The sequence below is a fragment of the Protopterus annectens genome, chromosome 2.part1, assembly GCF_019279795.1.
Source record: "Protopterus annectens isolate FY-2018-M chromosome 2.part1, PAN1.0, whole genome shotgun sequence".
Lineage (NCBI taxonomy): Eukaryota > Metazoa > Chordata > Ceratodontiformes > Protopteridae > Protopterus > Protopterus annectens.
Window position 1 is genome coordinate 1,154,365,136 of NC_056729.1, and position 23,686 is coordinate 1,154,388,821.

At 39.2% G+C, this 23,686-nt stretch overlaps 1 protein-coding gene across 1 annotated transcript in view; it reads left to right on the forward strand.

Moving 5' to 3' along the window:
- The window catches only part of OPN5 (opsin 5), a 1,244,835-nt gene that overhangs the window by 1,188,316 nt on the left and 32,833 nt on the right, over nucleotides 1-23,686 (forward strand). The gene's annotated exons all lie outside the window — the stretch shown is intronic.

A 23,686-nucleotide genomic window follows, 5' to 3' on the forward strand; every position in this document is an offset into this window, starting at 1 on the left:
CTAGGGAAGTTAGAATGGATGATGGTGTTGATGGTTCTAATCTGGAAGTAGTCACATCTTTTGCATGTGAGGTATTATTATGTTGGTGTTTTCACAGACTGTCAGTCTTTGTGTGGTCTATCATTATGAACTTCAGTCACATATTAAGTACAGCAGACAGCAGGGAATGCCCTGGACATTATGAGTGAAGTGTGGTACTGCAGAAACAGGGACAAATGTCATTGTCTGTAATACACAAAATCCCAGACTGGATTACAGGTAGGTGTGGCCTGGAGTCACTTTATAAGTACTGACAGTCCCACTGGGCATGCCCATAAACTTAGTTAAAATGAGTGTTAATTAAAATAAGAGTAATTCTGTAACCCCGTCATCAAAATGACCTATTATGTATAGATATGTCTATACATACAGACATATACATATACATATCCATCTGTCACTGTCTGTCTCTCACATACATAGTATATCTATTGCTATGTAGTGTCAAATAGATAAATACCGATATATATATATAGCTATATATATTAAAATGATACATAGACTCTCCCCATATATCTACATAACACATATACATATCACACACACACACACACACACACACACACACACACACACACACACACACACACACACACACACACACACACACAGAGCTATATTTACATATACATCCCTGTTATGTACATAAATATGTGTGTTGATGTCTGTATTGTCCTACATACCCTAATAATGGTGAATACATCTGACTATCACACATCCATACTGTTGCTCAAAGGATCCAAATTAAGGGCGCAACAGTACATAATCCACTTACCTACAGACACCTGTGCCTGCTGGATGTCACCAGATAGACAGACACAGGTGAGCAGGTGGTGTAATGTATAATATTATCAACACACACATGGACAGGACACATTATTCCTCCCCACAGGTTTACCTATCTAAATGCAAACAGTGACATATGGCCATACTGGTAACTGTACACACATAGCTAGGATAATAGTTATCTCACTGCTAGGATACTAGATGCAGGTAACAGTATGAAGCAATATCACTCTGCAGGCCACAGATGCTGTTCAACACAAGTCTAGTTTGTGTAATGCACAAGTACTGTGCCTGCAATCACATATCCAACAGACTTTACCTGTGGCACGTGTGATAAATACTGTGATCTATAGTGTATAAGACTAGATAGGTAGGGGTTCTGCTCTGACTCCCAGCCACTTGGTGCATATGTGTGTATGAGCATGTGTATATCCCCCTGAAAAACAACTGACATGCCCCCATGGGCTATCCATCTGCAATGGTTATGCACTTTTTGGCAATGTAACTTGCTGCTGGCTTTCAAACTGCCCTCTTCTACAAGGCCTAATGATGCAATCCACCTTAAGACTACCAGCTGACAGCATAGCATCAGACTTAAGCCATGGTGTGTGTGATAAATAATGTGAGCTATAGTATGTAAGACTAAATAAGTAGAGATTCTTATATCACTCCAGACTACTTGGTGAGTGTGTGTGTGTGTGTGTGTGTGTGTGTGTGTGTGTGTGTGTGTGTGTGTTTGTGTGTATGTGTGCGCATCCCCCTACAAACCACCTGACATGAACTATCAACCTGCAATGGTTATGCAATTTTTGGCCCTGTAACTTGATGCTGGCTTCCAAACTCCCCTCTTCTACAAGGCCTGATGATGTCATCCACCTTAAGACTACCAGGTGAGAGTGTATTGTCAGACTTAAGCTGTGGCATGTGCAATAAGTACTGTGAGCTATAGTGTGTAAAACTAGATAGGTAGGGGTTCTTCACTACAGGCTACTTGGTGTGTGTGTATGTCCATATAGCATAAATATGATCACCTTGATAACTTAGAAATAGGTAGGAATTTGCAGTATTTTATTTGTAGTGTGTGATGTGGCCCATCCAAAGGACTGCACTCAACAAGGCCTGCTGATGTCATCAAGCATAATATGTCCTAAACTGATAGAACTAGCAGACATGAGGTGTGTTGCATGCATCATGTACTGTGATCGGTACTGTGTACCATTACATAAGTAACTGTTCTCTTCTACATACAGCCAACTTGCACTACGTGAGTGCCTTGGCATGTCCTTTACACAGTGATTGGAAGTGGTGCTAGCCTCAATGTAGCCATGTTTGTGCGTAAGCCTGTTAGAGCATTTTGCATCATGTTATGGAACCATAAGATGTTTGAACTTAACTAGTATAATGGCCATACAGCCCTCACAATAATGAGCATCTTTATACCTGTAGTTACAGGATCAGCACATATTGCCCCAATCCAAGAGGGACACAAGCAGATGCCCTGTGTTGAGATGATGGTCACCCAGCCAATCATACAGATGGCATGTGCTGAGGTGCTCTGAGGTGAGCTGTGTGCCATTAGGCAGGGTTCTGTTCCAAGGGTGCATTTAAGTCTGCTAGACAAATCTCTTCCACAAGCATGTAGTACTAATGTGACATACAAGGTTAATGTCCTTACAGTGTGTTATCCAGCTACTATGCCTCCTCTATATATATATATATATATATATATATATATATATATATATATATATATATGCAATCAAGCAGGGTCACACATTGCCCCATATGCAAGGCACAGATCACCTCTGAGTAGTCTATATGCCAAAGGCAGCAATGATACTCATTGCAGATGATCTTCATTGAGCACATACTGAAGACGTGAAGTGTCCTTGTGAGAGACCATGCTGTTGTGTACAATTACCAGTACTGCTTGGAAAGGTACATCAACAAATGGCCATTGTACTCACATATTGGCATGCTGAGAGAAGAGTACTTTGAGATTATGAGTATGTCACTTACAAGTGATTGTGGCATCAGCTATGCCATATGATTCCTGCCATGCCACTGTAGAGACATGGCAATCTGAGGCACATTAGGTGTAAACCTGAGTGGCCAGGTCTGTGTGCCCAGTTTTTTCACCCCTGAGTATGTATATTATATGTTGCGACTGATGTGCTACTTACCAGGTACATAAATCTAACTGATGGAAATGATACTACATATATATTTGCATGGAGTTTATGGCCATTAGTATGTCAACAGGCATGTGTTTTCAATACCTTCTTGCAGGATAGTGACATACTACGGAGACTCTATGAGTGCTCACAATTTGCAGGCTTTCAACCTGTCCCTGCATCCCTTGTCTGCACCCTTTTACATAAGCTTAAACCTACCACCCTCTCTGCAGACCTATTACCCGCAGAATACCTACAAAAAGCTGCAAAAGCCATAGCCTTCCCAATTTCCATCCAGATTAATAGCACTATTACTGAGGGAACTATCCCATTACTCTTGAAAATATCACACATTATCCCCTTGCATAAGGGTGGTAACTCCAACGAATTATCAAATTATAGACCTATAACCATATTATCCCCACTGGCAAAAATCATGGAGAACTGCATTCATAAGCAGCTGTTAAACCACCTAATAGAAAACAATTTACTAGCCAACTGCCAACATGGTTTTAGACCATTTCATAGCACCACCTCTGCTCTTTTATCTTTTACAGACTGTATTAATAAGAATCACAACAATGACACTTTATCCTCAGCCCTCTTTATTGATCTTTTGAAAGCCTTTGATATGGTTAACCACCACTTGCTCATTAATATACTCAAAAAACTGTCTCTAGACACACAAACTATTCAATGGTTCCAATCATAAACAGGCAGCAGGCTGTCCTGTGGGAGAACAACCTATCGTCCCACCTCCCAATTGCCCTTGGTGTCCCTCAAGGCTCCATATTAGGCCCCCTCCTATTCTCTATTTTTATAATTGACCTATATTCTGTTATACATCAAGCTACTTGTACCCAATATGCAGACGATTCTAGGTTAATATGCTCTGCCACCTCACCACCTGTCCTACAGTCCATAACCCAAAATGTGTTTAACACAGTTAAGAAATGGCGTCTACATCGATGCGTCATTCTGAATCCCAAAAAAACAAAACTGTTACTATTCACTCCCACACGTAGAGCCTCCCCACTTACTTTTACTGTCACATCTAGCAATGGCACTATTATATCTCCTGATTGTGCTACTAAACTTCTTCTGGTTCTAATTGACAACAACCATACCTTTGATTCCCATATTAATAGTACTATAAAAACAGTCAACAAAAATGAGGATCCCTATACAGGATTAAATCCTTTTTGACTCCAGTAGTCAGGACCACCATTGCCCATACCCACTTAATCTCTACCCTTCTCTATGCCTTGCCTGTATATACAAAACTATGTAAAAAACAACCTCAACAAGCTAGCAATATCCTACAATAATGTTGCCAGATTTGCAACTGGGTCTGCCTTCAGAGCCCATCATTGTGATAATCTTAAACAGCTAGGATGGCTAGAACTGCCAAATTCAATACTATTTAACCAGTTAACAGTTGCCCACAAGATCCTGTACTAACCTAGCAACACACCTATACTCACTAACCTAATCATCCCCTATAACAACCTCAAGACCCTACACTCATCAAATAAACTACTTGTACAAATAGGTAAAGCTAACAACTTGGCTGGTAACTCCTTGTTTGCCAATACAGTGGGGAAAACCTGGAACTCCCTCCCAAAAGACCTAACCACCATTACCTCTACAACATTATTTAAAAACAAATTGAAGCCATACCTTAAATCACGGTGGCTATGCCCTTGTTCAAACCCTGACTAACTACCTCTATTTTCTCAAAGTATTTATCTCCATACCTGTATAAACTAGTTACTTTTCTGTTAACTACTAAGAGAGTGTATATAGCTACCTACTTTTCTGTTAACTACAAAGAAAGTATTCTCTTATATAAAATTTTTATTAGGGAATTTTTTTGAATGGATAACCATAGCTGAAATGTACCATTATTCTGTTTACAAAAAATGCAACAAAATGTAATGAATGGGATGTGTATCTGTAATTTTAGCTGTATTTGTAAATGTCTCTTATTATAAATGATACTGTGTTTTTTTGTTTGTTGGAGGTTTTCTCCCCAGGCCTCCACTGAAAATGAACATATATCCAGTTGGACTAACCCGGTCAACATATGTAAAATAAAATAAAATAAATAAATAAATCAGCCAACATTGTTAGCCACAGTCACTCAGTAGTCATGTGTATTGTGGTTAAATGGATTCCAAGCAGTACAGGAGCCAGGACTGCACTCTGCTGAGCACTGCTGCTTACAGATCGGCTGTTGGAGGTGGATGTATGTGCGCCAGCAATGGGCCACTTAGTGACCCCCACAATGAGAGTGTCATGGATGCCTAAGGGGTGCTTTGCAAGTGTTGCCTGAGCAGGGGATATAGTCAGATGGCTTGGCTCAGTCTAGGGTGTTGTAGGTCCTGATATACCCTCACCCAGGTCCTTGGTGACTGCCTCAAAAATGTCTACCATGTGTAACAGTTATGCTCCCCCTGTCATACATCCAAACTGTTTACAGTCAACTGTGAGTAGATCACATATGTGTGTGCTGATCAGCTCCATGATGATTTCCCCTATGGGCATCCAGATATGGATACTCACACAAAGAGGTCTAGTTATGTTAGTCAGTGGATGCAACACCTCTGTGCAGGGTATAACTGTTGCCGTTGTCCACTCAGCTGGTGTGCAGCCAGTGGTGTGAGTATGATTGCAAGGGTTTCCCAGTAGTGTTAGTAATCCTTGTCAGATCACATGTGGGATGCAGCCTAGAATGTTAACATGTGCAATAGATGCTGTGTATCTTCCAGTGAGAGGCCAGTTACGAACTGCTCTGTAAATATGGAAGTTATGGGACACATTGTATGAATGTCATGTGTCACATGTGGTGGGAACAAGGGAGTATAGTTGATGCAGACAGTGTGGGAGTACAGGTTAAATATCAGTACAGACCCATCATATGTGGCATCATAATGTATAAGGTCACCGACAATCTGCGCCTGTCCTTTGAGGTCACACATGTAACTACACTGTGCGTTGTGGTTCTTCTTTGTGTGGGTGGTTACTTTTGTCAATTACTATATCCACACAACATCACAGCAACACTATGTTCTTTTAGCTGAGGAGGAAGTACCTCCATGTTAGGAGGGGCATCCTCACCCCAACTGTCATACAGCACTGTCCACCTGTTATTGTATAGCCTGCTAATGGCAATTGTCCACCAATCAGGTTCACTGAGCCATGACGAGCCTGTGTCCCTCCTGTCAGGTACAGCTGAGTTCATCCAGTTGCAATGCTGCTGACATAACACATGGGTATAGTGCTCTGCATACTGACCTGTCTTATCTGAAGGGGGAGGTGCAGTCACGCTATGTCAACCATTCCACAGTAGGTAATAAATGGCTTTCTTGACATATATGTCTGTATTGTCTGCAAGAGGGGGTATGTCTAGATAGTTATAATGAGACTGATCTGAGGGCTAGATCCCACCAGGGCGGGCCTCACATGGGTGGGGGCTGTACTGGTCACCCATATTGGCAAACATATGCTGCAATACATTAGTTCCCCATGTGGGGATGTCACGGCACTTCTGCAGGATATTGTAGGTAAGGACCTGAACCATCCTTTGGGCAAATGAGCTGCAGCATGACTAAGTAACACAGTGTATACATATTACACTTCCCTAATGTGTTTGTCTATGCTCTGTACAGACACCTTGCATGACTTTCTTCTTGCAACATGCTGGAAGTAACTGAAATACTTACTTGCACTTGCACAGAGGACAACTAGCATGTAGTGCCAAGTGGTGTCCCCAGATCTCTGAGTCATGTTACCTGAAATGGAGTTAACATGGATACGAGCACTAACACTGTTGTACACCTACTGACACTGGACCAAACACTGTTACTTTTGCTCAAGGCCAGATCATGCCTACTGACTGTAACTGGCTGAGCCTATTGACTGTTACACTCTACAATGGATGTCGGACATATGTCTTACTCCACCAACCACGGCCTGACAAGGTGTATGACAATATTAGGCCAGCAGGCCTTGCTGGAAACTGTGTATGTCATGTACAGAGTGTTATGTCAGCTGGTGGATAGGCAAGTATCTGGCAGTCATACTCTGGGAAGATAGTATTGGGAGACCTATGTTGCAATGACGCCACTCACCAGTGGAGTTCACCGTCCTCCATTATTGACATACCCCATCTACCTATTCCCTCTCTGCAGTCACAGCCACTGTCAGTGATCTGTGACAGAGTACATTACCAGATGATTGATTATTAGGAGCTGTAACAGAATTCTACACAGAGTCAATAGTTATCCAGGATTGCCTAAAACACAGTCAGTTGTTCTCTGAGCCACTGACAAACACTAAATGCCAACTACTGCACAATATTATCCTGTGTGAAATCATTCACCCCCCCCACAAAATATTGTAGTATCTGCACACTACACACAGTTGAGCCATTATACATGGAGTTATGGACACTGAGAGTAATGTAGCCTTTGACTTTCACTGGTTGGTAAGATGTGGGGATGCATTCACTGTTGTATAACCTATACTGACTTGTCTGGGAAGTAAATCCCAGACTGTCACTGCTATACTGAATGTGAGTGTCATCACACCTATCATTGTGTGCAATGGCACCCTTGCTATGTCACCACACAGGCATATCATACAACTGTAGCAGCCACACAGGTTCCATGGTACACCAATACACAGTGTAAATAATATGACCTATGGAGTCCATGTCACGACCATACATGTGTAGTCTGTCTCCTAAATGCTTTGAAGGGGATGTGTATGGCTCCATACGGGGGTCTCACTGTGTACCTCCCATGTATCCATGACAGGACTAACACATGTCTCACCTGTTCTACGTACCTACAACATCACTGTGGTATACAATGTACATGCTGGAGAGACAGATGTGTAATACAGACAGTACAGCCTATATGAAACAGGCCCCTCACGCATGTGAAGCACACATCTGCTGTGATACACATCATGCGCAGGTTACACAATGAGATGCAGAACATGCCAATCATAACTGGTGTTGGGCAACTGTCTATACTGGACACAGGATATTTGTAGATGGGACATGATGGTGAGGATGGCAAAGATGTGGCACAGGTATCATCACTTGCACGTGTTGTGTGGGGGTGTAGGAGGCCTAGGCTGATCCAAATGGTTGACAGTATGTGTGTGAGTCAGGAAGGGAAGCAGGTAAAATGGACCATGGAAAGGTGCAGTGTGTGTTTGTAGGTGACCTGCATTTGACAGTGGTATGTGAGTGTGTGCATGTACACAGTCAAGCTCAGTGCTAGCCCTACATGTGTGTATGTTGGACAGCTTTGCACTGTACAAAGTAGAGCTGACAGTTCACCATTCCCCAGCCCTGAACATTGGAATTGGCTCTGCCAGGAGTTGCACTGGCACCTCTATGCCCAAGATCAGAAGCGGTGCTAGTACCTGATGGTGACTGCTGTCTGCCTGGACTGTGTCCCCCACAGGAACAACCAGGGCTGAAAACCCATGGCCTGCCATATCATGGTGTGGATAGCACACTCCTCTCTGTAGAGCTGGATGTACTGCCACTACAAAAGCATGATTGTGCATGGCCACATGGACTCTCAGCAGATGGAGTTGCTGACCTATTTCTGTAAGTCCGATGCTCAGCTCCAACAACACGTTCCAGCACAAACAATGTGCGGTCCAAGACAGACACTGTCTTAGCCACATTCTGTCCACTGCATCAGTGAACTGATCCAGGGTGTCCTCAATACAGTGTAGGCAGTCGTGAATGTCAGACTGTGCTGCATCCATAACCCTAAGCATACAGCTGGTGTTCCATTCAGCATGTGCCTGTGCCTCCATGATGGCCCAAAACATGTACTGAGTGACCCATGATGTAACACCTGCAACAGGTGGGGACAGACAGCAGGCCTCCTACCAGCACCCCTGTCAATCCACCTGTGTGGGACTTCACCAGGGCTCTGGGTATGGCCAGTGTCTTCACTCACTGGAGCCATAGTTGCTACACTTTCCTGTTCAATGTTCCCACCCTCCGATTGTCCAATATCTGTGGCCCCTGGGGACTGTGTATGAGTGGGTATACTGACTGTGTGTGGTGAAAATGAGGGCAGAAGAGGGATATCTACCTCTGGGACAGATTCTGCCCCTGAAACCCCCACCTATGCCAGACTGCGGCCACCATCATCATCAGAGTCTGAGAAGACACTGACATCAGGTTATATTGGGGACAGACACCAACCCCTCCAATCATCTGTGATAAGAAAGGAAAAGCAGCACATTAACACCTGCAATATTATGCTCTGTAGTATTATGTTGTGATATATGTAAGGCTCTATACACTGTCATCACTATGACAACCCAACCTCATATAACAGGACATGAGGACAGGACTCTTCCCACTAACAGCTGTAGTTACTTGAAAATACCATCTCATTACACTGCAATCTTATCAGCAACAGTGAGGTACACTGTTGACATTTGAGTAGACTCTGCACAGTTGACACATATGACACTCTATAGTGTCCTGACAATACCATCACAGCTATCAGTGTGGTCAAACATACAAGGCATAGCTAACATGTGTACAGTCAGAATATATGCGTGCAGTTGGAAATCATGCCAACAGTACAGCAATGCAGGCAGCAGGCCTGGGATGACAGTCTAGGGATTACACTGCTGTAAACCTACATCTCTAACAAAACAGTGTCATGCTTTCCAGGATCAGGACCACGGGCTTGGCCAATATCTGATGGACCTGTGAAAAGTTGAGGGAGAGGTAATGTCAGTACCAATGCATAGTCCACCACCACATAGTAATTCAGCCATATATCTCACATTTACAGTAGTCATTGTGTCAATTGTTATATTGGTCAAAATCTGAGCATGGCAGTCAAACTGCAGTGAAACCCTCCCCTCCCAACAAAAGCAGACAGACCTGACACCCAGATAAGACTATGTATGCCCTGACACACTAAATGCTATACTATTGCAATGCTGATCAAACTAAGATTGCCTGCATGCTCCTCTGCCATGGACACTGTGGCATCCACATCTATGATGTAGGGTGTGCTGGATGCCTGGGAGCTGTTGTGATTGACTAGATTTGCCAGGAATTCCTCAGTGGCTGAGAGTGTTTGTTCCACTGCAGGCCCTCCACTGTTGGTGCCACGATCCCTGGCTATATCTGCTGCTCTTCTGTGGGCAGCACTGAGCATGTATGTTGTGCAGTGTCGAACCTGCTCATATGTCCTGCTCTGATGACCAGTGGTATTGACATCAGGAACAAGGTCAGCCTACAGTGCCTCCCACTGTTCCCTGCTGTACCTGTGCCTCCCCCTGGACAGTAGGAGTTCATGGTGTTGATGGAGCCCTTCTCAGTATTAACTCATTATTTGCATCCATGAAAGCTGCATGGCATATTGTATACAATATGAAAGACAACAACATGGGAACACATGTCAGTTTCACCTAAATGGAAGTACACTATGCGTTGATACAGCAAGGACAGAATGGCAGGCAATATCCATGCTTGATCACACATGTAATATTCCACAGTGTGCAAACATACTAAGCATGTGGATACAGCTAGAATACTAGCAATAGTCAGTTATTCTCATGTGTGCCATGCCAGATAGTGCTGTATGTTCATACAGCCAACACTGAAGTGTATTGTAGTGTGCCCCAAAGGGGAAACCCCCCCATAATATGTCAAACCACCTGTGCCAAACAAATAGCAGTGTGCTATTGCAACCACTGTAAAGGGAGAGTTCCACAAACCCAGTGTGTCACATTGCCAATATACATTCCACCCTTGATGTCTTGTTCATCCTCTGTATGTGTAACAAATCTGAAGATCATTGACATGTCATTATCACAGTCTTAAGAAAGGCTTAATGCTATAATCACCATTCCCGGTAAGTATAGTCAGACATCTGCATCCTGATGTAAACAAGATGGTTACATACCAGATGAAGTGCAGTACTCCTCTGCTGATATGTGCTGATAGTTAATACTTTGCATACACATGGTCTGTGTGAGGAAAATCTCATACAGAATGGTTCCCCATAGCCAGCTCTTTGCCTTTTTAACATGCTTATCAGCATGTGATTGCCTCTTACAATATATAAGGCCTTCATGTAGACTGTGATCCTTTCTGATATGTTGTGCTGGACATTACTAGGGTGAGGAGACTACTTCATCGCAGAGGGTAGGTCTGTAGCAGCAACTTTTACATAGAAATGGGTGTGCTACAGGCTGCAGCTGCTGCTACGGCTAATAGGCATAGGCAGAGAGTGTGAACACTTTGGAGGACAACAAACTGTAGGAGTAACTGTGGGAACTGTGTCAGCCTTGTTGCAGAGGCAGAGCCAGAGTGAGGCTACCCTTTCCAGTCCAATTAAGGCATGTGTTTAAAGTAAGTATGTTGGGCAACAGTATCACTAACAGAGTATTAGGCCACATGTTTCTTGTGTCTTTGAGCAACATGGGGGATAAATATAACAATATGTCCACCATTTGGGCAACTGTCAAGCCATGTGTTACAGTCTGGTAGTAATTTGGAGCATGTATGAGGGCAGTGCATGTTACAAGCAGGTATTTCAAATGTGTATGTTAGGTGTACAACTGTGCTAACCGGCACTGTGAGTTTGAAAGGACTGTGTACTGCACTCTGATATTAGTGGCCCTTATTTGCAGTGCCTGATCTGAATTTTTCTGTGAATACATATTAATGCATGACGTGACACTTCATGCACTTATACTTTTGCTATAGGAAAATGTGAAATGTGTTTCTATCTGCAGGCCTGTGACTTCCATCACTGAAATACAGACATTTCATTTGATATGCATTGTGTGGATAAAGAGTGTATGACTCTGTCATTATTTGCTGGCTTCACAATGCTATAATTCCACTGCTACACACCACTGGATTTGAACCCAGGACTGTGTGTGGCAAAATGTACTGTTTGCAAGGCATTTAACAGACTGAGCTAATGACTCACTGTTACAGCAGCTCTATTTGCAAGATATATGTGCACACATACAGGCTGTAACAATTCATCAGTATGTGCATGGCTTTATATGGATGTATTTCTGCACCAGGGTGCCAGTTAAACATGTATTTTGCCATTAATGCCTTAGCAGGTGTCTTTCTACATGTTGCTGATAAAAGGGCACATTTACCTGCTATCACAGGCCTCACTTACATCCATTATTATGTCTTTGGCTGTCTAGTGGTTACTATTGCACCAGAGTCGAAGGTACACTCCCATTTTTTCCATTACTTTATGATCAAGTTTGCTTTAAGCTGTGCCGCCTACTGCTCTGCTGAAACACGCTTAATGACTGTAACTGGCAATTATTATGTTTTATTTAGACCACCTGCTTTAATTAAGAGTTGTGTGGTGTGGCAGGTTAATGCAGTGTTCCGCAGATGCGATGGTCTTGGATCTGAAATATGGGACAGGTTTTTTATATTGCAACTGTGGCTTACAATTTTAAAATTTTAAAACACATAGTCGATATAGACCAATTGTATCTGGTAGAAGGTGGGTTACAGAACCACTATCTATATTAGTTGAAAGAACTTTGAGACCTATTGTGAACTTGAATACATATATCCTAAGAGATATTAAACAGTTCTTATTAGATCTGTATGAAGGGACAAAATTATTAGCTGATAATATTCCTTTTATTATGGTAACTATGGATGTTAGATCATTATTTACCAACATTCCCAATGAGATAGGAATTGAAAGTATCCTGGGGTATTTGATGAAGCACTCTAATATGTTGATTGACCAGATAGAGTTTACATGTCTTTTACTGAAAATGGTATTGGAGAACAATTTTTTTTGTTTAATGAACAGCTATATTTACAAAAGGATGGCGTAGCTATGGGCACCTCTTGTGCCAATAGCTACGTCAACCTAGTGATGGCATTATGGGAAGAAGAAAAACTATTTCGTCTAGATTTATTTCAGAAATTTGTCTGTTTTTACAGACGTTTTGTTGACAATTTGTTTTTTTCTATGGACAGGCACCACGGAAGAATTGGATAAGTTTATGATAGAAACTAATTCGTTAACATCTTTTTTGAAGTTTACTATGATTAGATCCAGTGATGGCATAGCTTTTTTAGACTTATCTATCCAACGTCTAGAAAATGGAAAACTCAACACAGGTGTCCATAGGAAATTGTGTTATAAAAATACTTTATTGCATAGGGATAGTATGCACCCTGGCCACATCTTTTCGAATATCATTAAAGGACAAGCTATAAGAGTGTCGAGATTGAATCCCATACAAAGTAATTATGAAACTGAACTTAACAATTTGAATGAGAGATTATTAGTAAGAATTTATAAAAGAGCAGAGATAGAAAGAGTTTTTTACATATGGATCGTATTAGAACAGATAGGGCATGTCCCATTTTTTTCTGAAAGGGGTAGTGACATTTATAGGGAAGTGAAAATAAATTAATTTGAAACTGTTAGCAGGCAGCAAAAAGTTACTTTATACTATACTCAAGACATACAATCAATTAAAGAGATTATTCTTAAACATTGGGATATTTTAACTGTAAACCCTGAAATCAAGAATCTAGTAGGAGAGCAACCACAATATATTTTCAAGAACAAAAAGAACTTACATAGGTTATTGTGCTTCCCTAATCAAATGCAATTAAATGAATATAGTATTTACAATGGAACTCAACCATGCAAGAAATGCAATTTCTGCTCTTATATCTCCGATGTTAATATGTTTGTGCACCCTACAACATCTCAAATTTTCCCTTTTGATATCAATGCAACTTGTGACACAGAACATTTAGTGTACCTTGCTACTTGCATGAAGTGCACTGTGTTTTATGTCGGAAAAACTGACAGAAAATTAAAAAACAGAGTTAGGGAACATATTTATCAGATTAGAATTAAATTTGAAATTAATGCACTTTCTAAACATATTATACAGAACGGTCCCATGCATTACTTCAAATTCATGGTAATACATATTAATGTACCCAATGACAGGGGAGGAGATATAAGAAATCACACAGAACAACTTGAAACTAGTTGGATTATAAGGCTACAAGCCCATATTTATCCTGGTTTAAATGAAAAAATTCAATTGAAACCTACACTTGAAGGAAGAAGGATGAAATATAAATGAATATATCCTTTCAAAAAAACAACATATATTTTCAGGTGTTGCATATATATATATATATATATATATATATATATATATATATATATATATATATATATATATATATATGCATATTTAAAGTTATCGAGTATTATGTATTATGTATTATTATTTTATTTTTAATGTACTTGCATATATATATATTTTATGTGTTTATATTCTTTTAATTATTTAAGTGATAATTATTTAATTATCTTATTAATCAATTGAGTACTGAGGGATATATTGAGTTGTATGAGAGATGTATTTGTAATGGTTTGAAAAAGCTACATAGCGAAAGCGCTCACCGTTGTTAAATAAAAGGTTTTCATTTTTTATACTACTGGACTTTGAATGTGGAATCTTTGTGGATATTTTTGAAGTGTTCCTTGAGGTCTGAATAGACTCTTGCTGTATGCTTATATACAGAGCCTTTATCCTTGGATATTGACATAATGTCTGAATAGACATTGATTTTGCTTATTTCCTGGTGTGGATTGACTGACTGCATGGTTTGGTCCTGAACGGAGCTTTTTATTTTCGTATGTTATAGTTAAACATATGTTAATATTACATCATAATAATAAATAACAATAATAAATTAATGAAGATAAGGGGTGGGGAGAGAGAAAGAGAAACATTCCATTACTGACAATGCAGACTCTGAAAACACTGATAATAAATACTGTACAGGTGTGTAGTGTCAGTTTTGAGTACAGTGACTACAGTTCTCTTATAGCTGATGTAGCACATACATATTTCTCAAGCTGTTAGCATGGGTCAGTATGGGCCAAGCAATAACAAATGCAGGTAGACAACGTAACATAACAGTTTCACATAATGTGGCTTACAGTGGATATAAAAAGTGTACACACCCCTGTTAAAATGCCAGTTTTTTGTGCTATAAGAAAATGAGACCACAACAAATCATTTCAAAACTTTTCCCACCTGTAATGTGACCTATAACCTGTACAATTCAATTGAAAAACAAACAAATCTGTTAGGGGAAAAAATATAAACAATAAAAAAACATACGATACTCTGATTACATAAGTGTGCACACCCTTTAATACTTTGTTGTGCGTGCACACCCTTAAACCTAATACTTTGCTGAAGCACCTTTTGATTTAATTACAACATTCAGTCTTCTTGGGTAGGAATCTATCAGCATGGCACATCTTGACTTGGCAATATTTGCCCACTCTTCCTTGCAAACGTGCTCCAGATATGTAAGGATTCATGACACTTTCTTTGGTTGATTAATGCTATTGAATATTCAGATGAGGTGTTGTTTTTGACGGTTGATATCAAAGACCTGTTTTCTGTTGTACCTCAACAGGAGGGTATTCAGGCAATAGAATAATTTTTGTCTGAGCAAGGGGTACCGGAATCTGAAATTAATTTGTATTCTAATTTGTTTGATATTGTGCGTCCCAATAACTTTATAATGTTTAACAATAGTTATCTCCAAAAAGTAGGTGTTGCGATGGGGTCACCCTGTGGGACCATATTTGCTAATTTGGTTATGGCAGTATGGGAGAAGAGATACATCCTTGATGGTATTAATTCCCCAAAAAATTGCTCTATATCTTCATAACCTGGATGATATTTTTATTGTATGAAAGGGTAACCAACAGGCTTTGGATGAATTTTTGGTTTATATCAATAATACCGCACATTATTTACAATTCACTCATGCCATTGATGGTCAATAAATTAACTATCTTGATGTTAACGTTAGTAAGGATAGAATTAATAGGAGAGTCATTGCCAAAATACATAGAAAACCCACTTATTCGTATTCCTTCTTGCAGTTCACGAGCTCCCATCCTCTTTCAAATAAAACGGCAGTTGTAAAAGGGCAATTTCTCTGAGCTGCCAGGATGGTGAATTTAGATGCTGATTTTGTGGTTGAGTGCAGAAATTTAATGGATATGTTTGCAAGCAGGGCCACTCGAATGATCTGTTGCATGAACCATTCACTGACGTCAATTATAAAAGGAATAATGGCCATTTCACTCCAGTCCTTAACCAACAGAGATGTCAAGTAGAGGGTCAGCAAAGAAATTCTGAGGTATTTTATACAGCTACTTTCATCACAACATTCAGTGTGCATTTTTATGAAATTAAGACAATAATTTTGAAGAACTGGATGTTGATAGATGATGAAGTGCATATCAGGAATACATTTAAGGATGGTATAAGGATAATAGCAAGAAGGGGCAATAATTTAAAAGGTCTTATTGAAACATGTAGTAATACACACAAAGCCCAATTTGAAGGCATGAAAAAATGTGGAATGTGCAATGTTTGTAAGTTTACGCATCAAGGCCAATATGTTGAAATCAATGGCAGAAGGTCTTTGATATATAGCAAACTGAATTGTAATTCAAAAGGGGTGGTATATGTGGCTAAGTGCAAGCAGTGTCTGGCCTATTATATATAGGAAAAACTACTAGAGCATTTAAGGAAAGGGTATATGAGCACCTATATGCCATAAAAAGTCTATTTTAACTAATGCTCTTGCAAAGCATGTACATACTTATAATGGCCATAGCTTTGAATTTTGTGGTATCCAACAAGTTAAATAGCAGCCTAGGGGTGGTCCATGGATGCTGCATCTTGAAAGATCTGAATTAATGTGGCAGTTATCATTATATTCTTGCTTGGCCAGGGCTTAGCGATTACTGTGCAATCAACAGTATATTGAAATTAAAAGCATTGCTTAGGTAGATCAGATAGGTTTCATGACATCATCAGTATCACTAATAGTATTTATTTAACATGCAATTCAACTGGTTTAACACCCTTTAAGTCTGTAGTTGGTATGCTGAATAATAGGCTTTGTCAGACATATGTATCATTTTTCACATAAATCACCAAAAAATGAGGTACCACCAGGAGCTCCATGCAAAAGGACTTTAATATTCACAAAAATCCACAAAAAATGCTGAAATTCTACAGTATTGCTCAGGTTAAGCGCTTTTGACCTTCAACAAGGCCTTTTTCTAAAGAAAACTTGTAATCTAACATGTTTTATACCCTATCTAATTAAATAGTGGCCAATCAACAAGTGTACTTCATCAAAGACAATACAATATGCAAACTATGTTAAAGTAACACTCCTGCTTTCATGCAGTACTCTCACATTAGTTAAAAGATGCATTTGCATAAGTTAAAACACCAAAAAAGCTACAATATGTTAAACTATATGTATACATATGTTAAACTATATGTATATATTGTGCATATGTTTTAATACATATAAAAAAGAAAAAGTGCATACTTTTCCATTTGCACTTGTCACATACACCTTTTCTCTGTAACAATGCAAGAAGGGCCTTATTTTGAGGTTAGTACCAGTGATAACATTTGACCAATACCAGTCATTTTACTTGCAATTCCACGTTTGTGGTTTATTTAGTTAGTTGTGAATCCTAAACAGCTTTTTACATGGTAAGACTAAGGGGCAGTTGAAAAACAGGATGAATGAGCATTATTATGCCATTAAAAATAAAAACATGGATAATGCCTTGGTTAGGTACATGTTGCAGGAAGGGCACACCAACTTTTATTTTGCAGTTATAGATCACATTCTAGTGAGTTTCAATGGAAACAGAGAGGTTGAGTTGAACTACAGAGAATTTTGGTGGCAAGTCCTGTTTAATGCTTATAACACACCTGGGTTGAATGCAGCAGTTAATTACAAAGTTATTTTACAGAGAAAAAGTGACAAGTGCAAATGAAAAAGTATGCACTTGTTGACTGACCACTATTTAATTAGATAGGGTATAAAACATGTTAGATTACAAGTTTTCTTTAGTTCTGAAGAAGGCCTTGTTGAAGGTCAAAAGTGCTTAACCTGAGCAATACTATGGAATTTCAGCATTTTTGTGGATTTTTGTGAGGATTAAAGTCCTTTTGCACGAAGCTCCTGGTGGTACCTCATTTATGGTGATTTACGTGACTTTTTATTTTGTTTCATCTAGAGGCTGGTATATAGTTTGTTTTATATTTATATATGTATATTTTTGTTCATAAAACATGTTTTTTAGCTATTTTTCTAGATAGTAATATGTGTTATTATTTTTCTGTGTATATGTCATATAGAGTTTGTATAGACATTTTTTCTAGTTAACACATACTTTTATTTATTTATTTTATTTCACATTTGTTAACCGGGAAAGTCTGACTGGATATAGATCCATTTTTAGCGGAGGCCCAGGGAGAAAAGCTCTAGACATACATAACATGTTCACATACAAAGAAGTATTACAAAATGGACATTTGTTCAACAATATATACACACATGTCCAAGATTTTCTAGAATACACACAGGAAGTAGTTGGAAATAATTAACTGTTAGGAAATAGTTGGAAATTACTAACTGATAAGGGAGATCACATACATTTACAGTGGTTCACATACAAGGTTGAGTCAAGATATCATCCTTACTTTAATACTTTCCAGTAGGTAAGAGACATATACTCAGTTTTCTAAACAGTTACAGAATCAGAGTAATACAATGGAAGTTTCTTCCTGTAATAAGGTTTTCATTTATAGTTGATATTCGAGTGGGGGTTAGTCAGGGTTTGTACAGGAACAAAGCCAATGCATTTGTAGGTGTTTTTTAAGAGATATTTTGAATTGGGTTAAGGAAAGAACTGTAGTAAGGTCTGCAGGAAGTAAGTTTCAGGTTTTACCAACAGAGTTGGAAAATAATGATTCCCCAGCTGAATTGTTGGATTTAACAGTTTGTACTAGCATTCTGTTGGAAGAGAGGAGTGTTTTTAGGTTACTGTAGGGAGTGATAATATTTTTCAGTATGGGTGTACTGTCTTGTTGGTAGAGAACTTTGTGAACAACTATTAGTTGGTTATATTGAAGTTGGTAGAGTAGTTCTAGCCAGTCTAGCGATTTAAGGTTTTAACAGTGATGGGTTCTACAAGCTGATCCTGTGGCAAATCTGGCAATATTATTGTAGCAGCTAGTAAGTTTATTGAGGTCTGATTTTCTTAGGTTTGCGAAGATGGGTGAAGCATAAAAAAGGGTTGATAGCAAATGTGCACAGGCAATCACAGTCCTAGCAGATGGGGTTAGGAGTTGTTTAATCTTGTATAAAGAGCCTAGTTTCTTATTAAATGTTTTAATAGTTTTGTTGACATGAGTATCAAACTTAAGGTTGTTGTCAATGATTACCCCTAGTAGTTTAGTGCAAGGTTCTGGGGAAATTATGGTACCATTGTTAGATGTTATGGTGAATGATGGTAAGGGAACCTTGTGAGTGGGAGTGAAGAGTAACAGTTTGGTTTTATTTGGGTTTAATAGTAGACAGTGACCAGTGAGCCAGTTCTCTACTTTGTTGAAGGTGTTTTGGGATAACGATTGTAAGTCTGTGGGGGAGGTGGCAGTGCAGATTAGGTTCGAGTCATATGCATACTGAATACATGTTGCATCTGGGATGACATTGGGCAGATCATTAATGAAGATGGAGAATAGGAAGGGATCTAATATAGATCCCTGGGGGACTCCAAGGGTGATTGGTAAAAGGGAAGATATCTTATCTTTCCATAGTACAACTTGTTGTCTGCCACTTAGATAAGAATGAAACCAGCTAATTGCTAGGTTATCTATGGAAAGTGTTTTTAGTGCCTCTAAGAGTATCTGGTGGTCTACCATGTCAGATGCCTTGGAATGGTCTAGGAAGAGGGCTGAAGAGAGCTTGTTGTTATTATGGTTTTGATGTATTGTGTGAGAGAAGGAAAGAAGGGCTGAGGTTGTACTATGGCAAGGTCTAAATTCATGCTGGGAGGGGGCTAGGAGATTGTTCTGATTATGATAGGCTAGAAATTATTTATGGATACATTTTTCCATTATTTTAGCCAAGGGTGACAGGATGGCTATAGACCTCTAATTTGAGAGTTAAGTGGAATTTCCCCCTTTATGGAGAAGAAGAATGTGGGAGATTTTCCAGATGGAGGGGATATAGGCTTCAAGAATAGTTCTATTGATTAATATTGAAATGAGGTATGCTATTTTATTAGGAGATACTCTGCAGGTAGTAGGTCTGCTGAAAGGGTGGTGGGTTTCAGTTTCTTAAATAGGGACCTAATAAAAGATGTTGGAACTGGGTCAAACTTGAAGGGTGTGTGATTATTGGGTGCAGGATTGGTAGAACAAGGGTATTGGGAGCTAGTTTGCTGGCAAGGGATTGTGCGGTTTCTGTAAAGAAAGTGTTAAAGGTGTTAGCAACAATTTTAGAAGGTTTTTGGAGGGTAGTCAAGGGGGTAGGGGTAGATGATTGTCCTGGGTGGAGAAGTTTATTTATGCCCGACCAAAATGTTTGTGGATGATTTTGGTGCTTTTGTTGCAGATTACAGTAGTATTTTTTTTGTCTAGCATAATGGACTTCTTTGTATCATTTATTAGTCATTTATATATGAGGTGGTCTTTTGGGGATTTAGTGGTTCTCCAGGAGGACCACACTTTATTTCTGCAAATTATTTTTTGTCTTGTATCATTTGACAGCCATGTTGCTGCTTTATTATTGGTTCTGATAGTACATTTGGGAACATGGTTATCCAAGATAGCAAGAAATTTAGTGTTAAAGTACGATACTGCTTTATCTAGTGGAAACAGTTTTAGGTCAGTCCAGTCAAATGAGTTAAGTTCATTTTGGAATTAGTCTGAATAAAGTTCTTATTACTCCTAATGGTTTTGAAGGTAGATTGTTGAGGGTTGTCATTTATTTTCCTGATTATATAGCTCAGGAAGTGATCACTGATGTCCTCAGGTAGGGTGCCTGCTTTATATAATGAATTTTAAATGGCAAGATTTTATATTAATGTATAATGACATCATTTCATTTTCCTGGGTTGGGGCGGGTAATGCAGGATGTTATTTAAACAACTGTTGTGCAATGCTCTATGGTCTGATGCAGTTTGTGATTTTAATTAATGAAAAGCACTTCACCTTATTAAATAAGAATTAGTTGTATCCTTGCTGTGCTTTTTGTTTTATATTCACATTTTTGTTTTATATTCATATTGTTTATTGCAATATAGTTGTTATTGTTCATTTATTCCGCTACAGCTCTAATTGCCCAATTATTGCACTATAGTTCTACTTTTCCATTTATTGCACTACAGTGTTTATTGTGTATACTTTATTGCAGTAAATGCTTTACTCTTTCTTGTATATTGCACTACAGTTAGCATAATAAATCTATACTTACCACACTCACGGCACAACCTGGCCAGTTGCCTGGCATGAGACTCAATTTTACAAGTCCTCTCAGCTGCAGCTGATGGGAGAGAAACACACTGTTATGCATACCAGTTTTGCAGACATTCAGCTTGCAGTTTGATAAAACAATGAAAAGCATACTTACATATTTGTGGGACATGCCCACCTCTTGCCTCTTGGAGCCAGTGTCCAAGATTCACCTCTTTCTCCTCTTCAGGTTGTCATAATGGTGATAACAATGCTTACAAGTGCTGGGGATGTCAGTAGCACTGGTAAGTTCCCTGGCCAACCAGACCCAAGCCACTGCCTTAAATTCCGAGCCTGGGAAACTGCCCTGCCTCAGCCTGGCTTCATAATTCTTTACCAGGAGCCCAACAAAGACTCTGGATTCTTGCACACCCCATCTCTGTGCCTGAAAGCCGACACCCTCTCCAACACTGCCTGGCATATTCACAGATAATCAGACTCCAAAAAATGGTGCAGAATTCCCACCTGTTGCACCTAATATAGGCTGTTTTCCCACCCTTACACTTAATTGCGCAACATTCAAAAAAGTGCCGCATAGCTTAGCAGTGGACAAACCAGCTAAGCAGTGCAAACACTCGCACAACTGAGATTTTAATGAAGCTTAGCACTGCGCAAAGAGTAGTAGCTGTTTGCATGTTTAAGCAGTGCTCAGCAGAGAGCAGCAGTGCCACATTTCACAAATTTGTTTTTTAAATTAAACATATATACTAAATTAAATTATAGACATCTTATGACTCAAACCCAGGACCTACTAACCATTAGGCTGTAACTCAAACTATTTAGCTACTTGGATATTATGAAAACTAGTATACCTTCACATATACTACTGGGCTACCCATTAGCATTGCTGAGCACTGCACTGCACCACAAAAAAACATGCTTAAATAGACCCCAAAATAAATAATCACATCTGGTTTCTACTTTCAGATGTCTGGCCACTGTCGGATATGTATGTATAAGTGCCACTCAGCTCTGCAGCCCAAATGGCAATTTAGAAACAAAAAAGAAAAAAATAGATACGTAATTATGATAATTAATTATATCTGGTTTCTATTTTAGAAGTGTAGCAGGTGGCAGTTGTGTATATGTAAGCACAGCTTGTCATTGCTGCACTCCGCACCTCACAAACATACACAGTGGAAAAAAAATCATAAAAATAAAATATTACACATTTAAAAAATTCACATAATTTTAACAGTAGTGGGAAGCATTACAGGGAGCTTCACCCTGTACATAACATCTGACCAGGCATCCACAAGCAAGGGTAGCCTCTACACTTCTCTCTACATGGATTCAATATCCCTGTTCCTTTGCTCTTCCTTGGCAGCACACCATCATTAATATGCATGACATGCTGCCGAGGAGGAACTGTGGCTGTTTACACAGATACATTCCTACATTCCATGTAGGCTCTACACAATGCCTACAAGGATTTTATTAAATCCTGGGGTTTGTCTATTTATTCTTTTTTGGTAGTGTTTATATTTGTTTTGCTTTGTTTCCCAGTTCTCTGTAAAACTTTTTAGGGTCATCTATAAATTGCTTATTTTGTGCTTTTCCATTATATTTATCTGCGTATATTCTAACTTTTTCTACCTTTGCTGATATCTTTAGTTTATTATTTGCAATAGTGTATGGTATTTTTATACTGTGGATTGCTTTCATTACATCTATCTTTCTAAGTATTTTTGTTGGTCTGTTCCCTCTTCAGCATTCTTCTAACAGTGGCACTTCTTGACTTAATTGCTTTATAGCTTTCTCTAGTCAATGGGTCTATGATAGCATTTTATTACTTTCCCTCCTTTTCTTTATTGCTCTATGGTTTTGTGTTAAAAATGTATATGTTATTAATTTAGCAGCACAGTAATATATTCTATTTATTTCTGTTATATCACATGAATGAGTCTTAATCGTCCTGATTACTGAGTTCATCTGTTTTACCACAGTTCTAACACTATCTTATTTTCTTTCAGTAATCTTTCACTGATCTTAGCATGTCTATTAGTCTCTGTTAAATCAAGCATCTCTTCCCTTTGATTATTTTCTTTTAGACTGAGAGTACATTCTTTGCTCTCTGTTTTCAACAGAAAGTTCCAGAACATCTTCCTGTGACATATTCTCTTCAGATGCATCATGTGTCATCTGTTGATCCTTCATATGGGAACTCATTGGCTCATCACTCTACAACATTGCCTGCTTCAGAGTTGCCACTGTTTCCTGCTCCT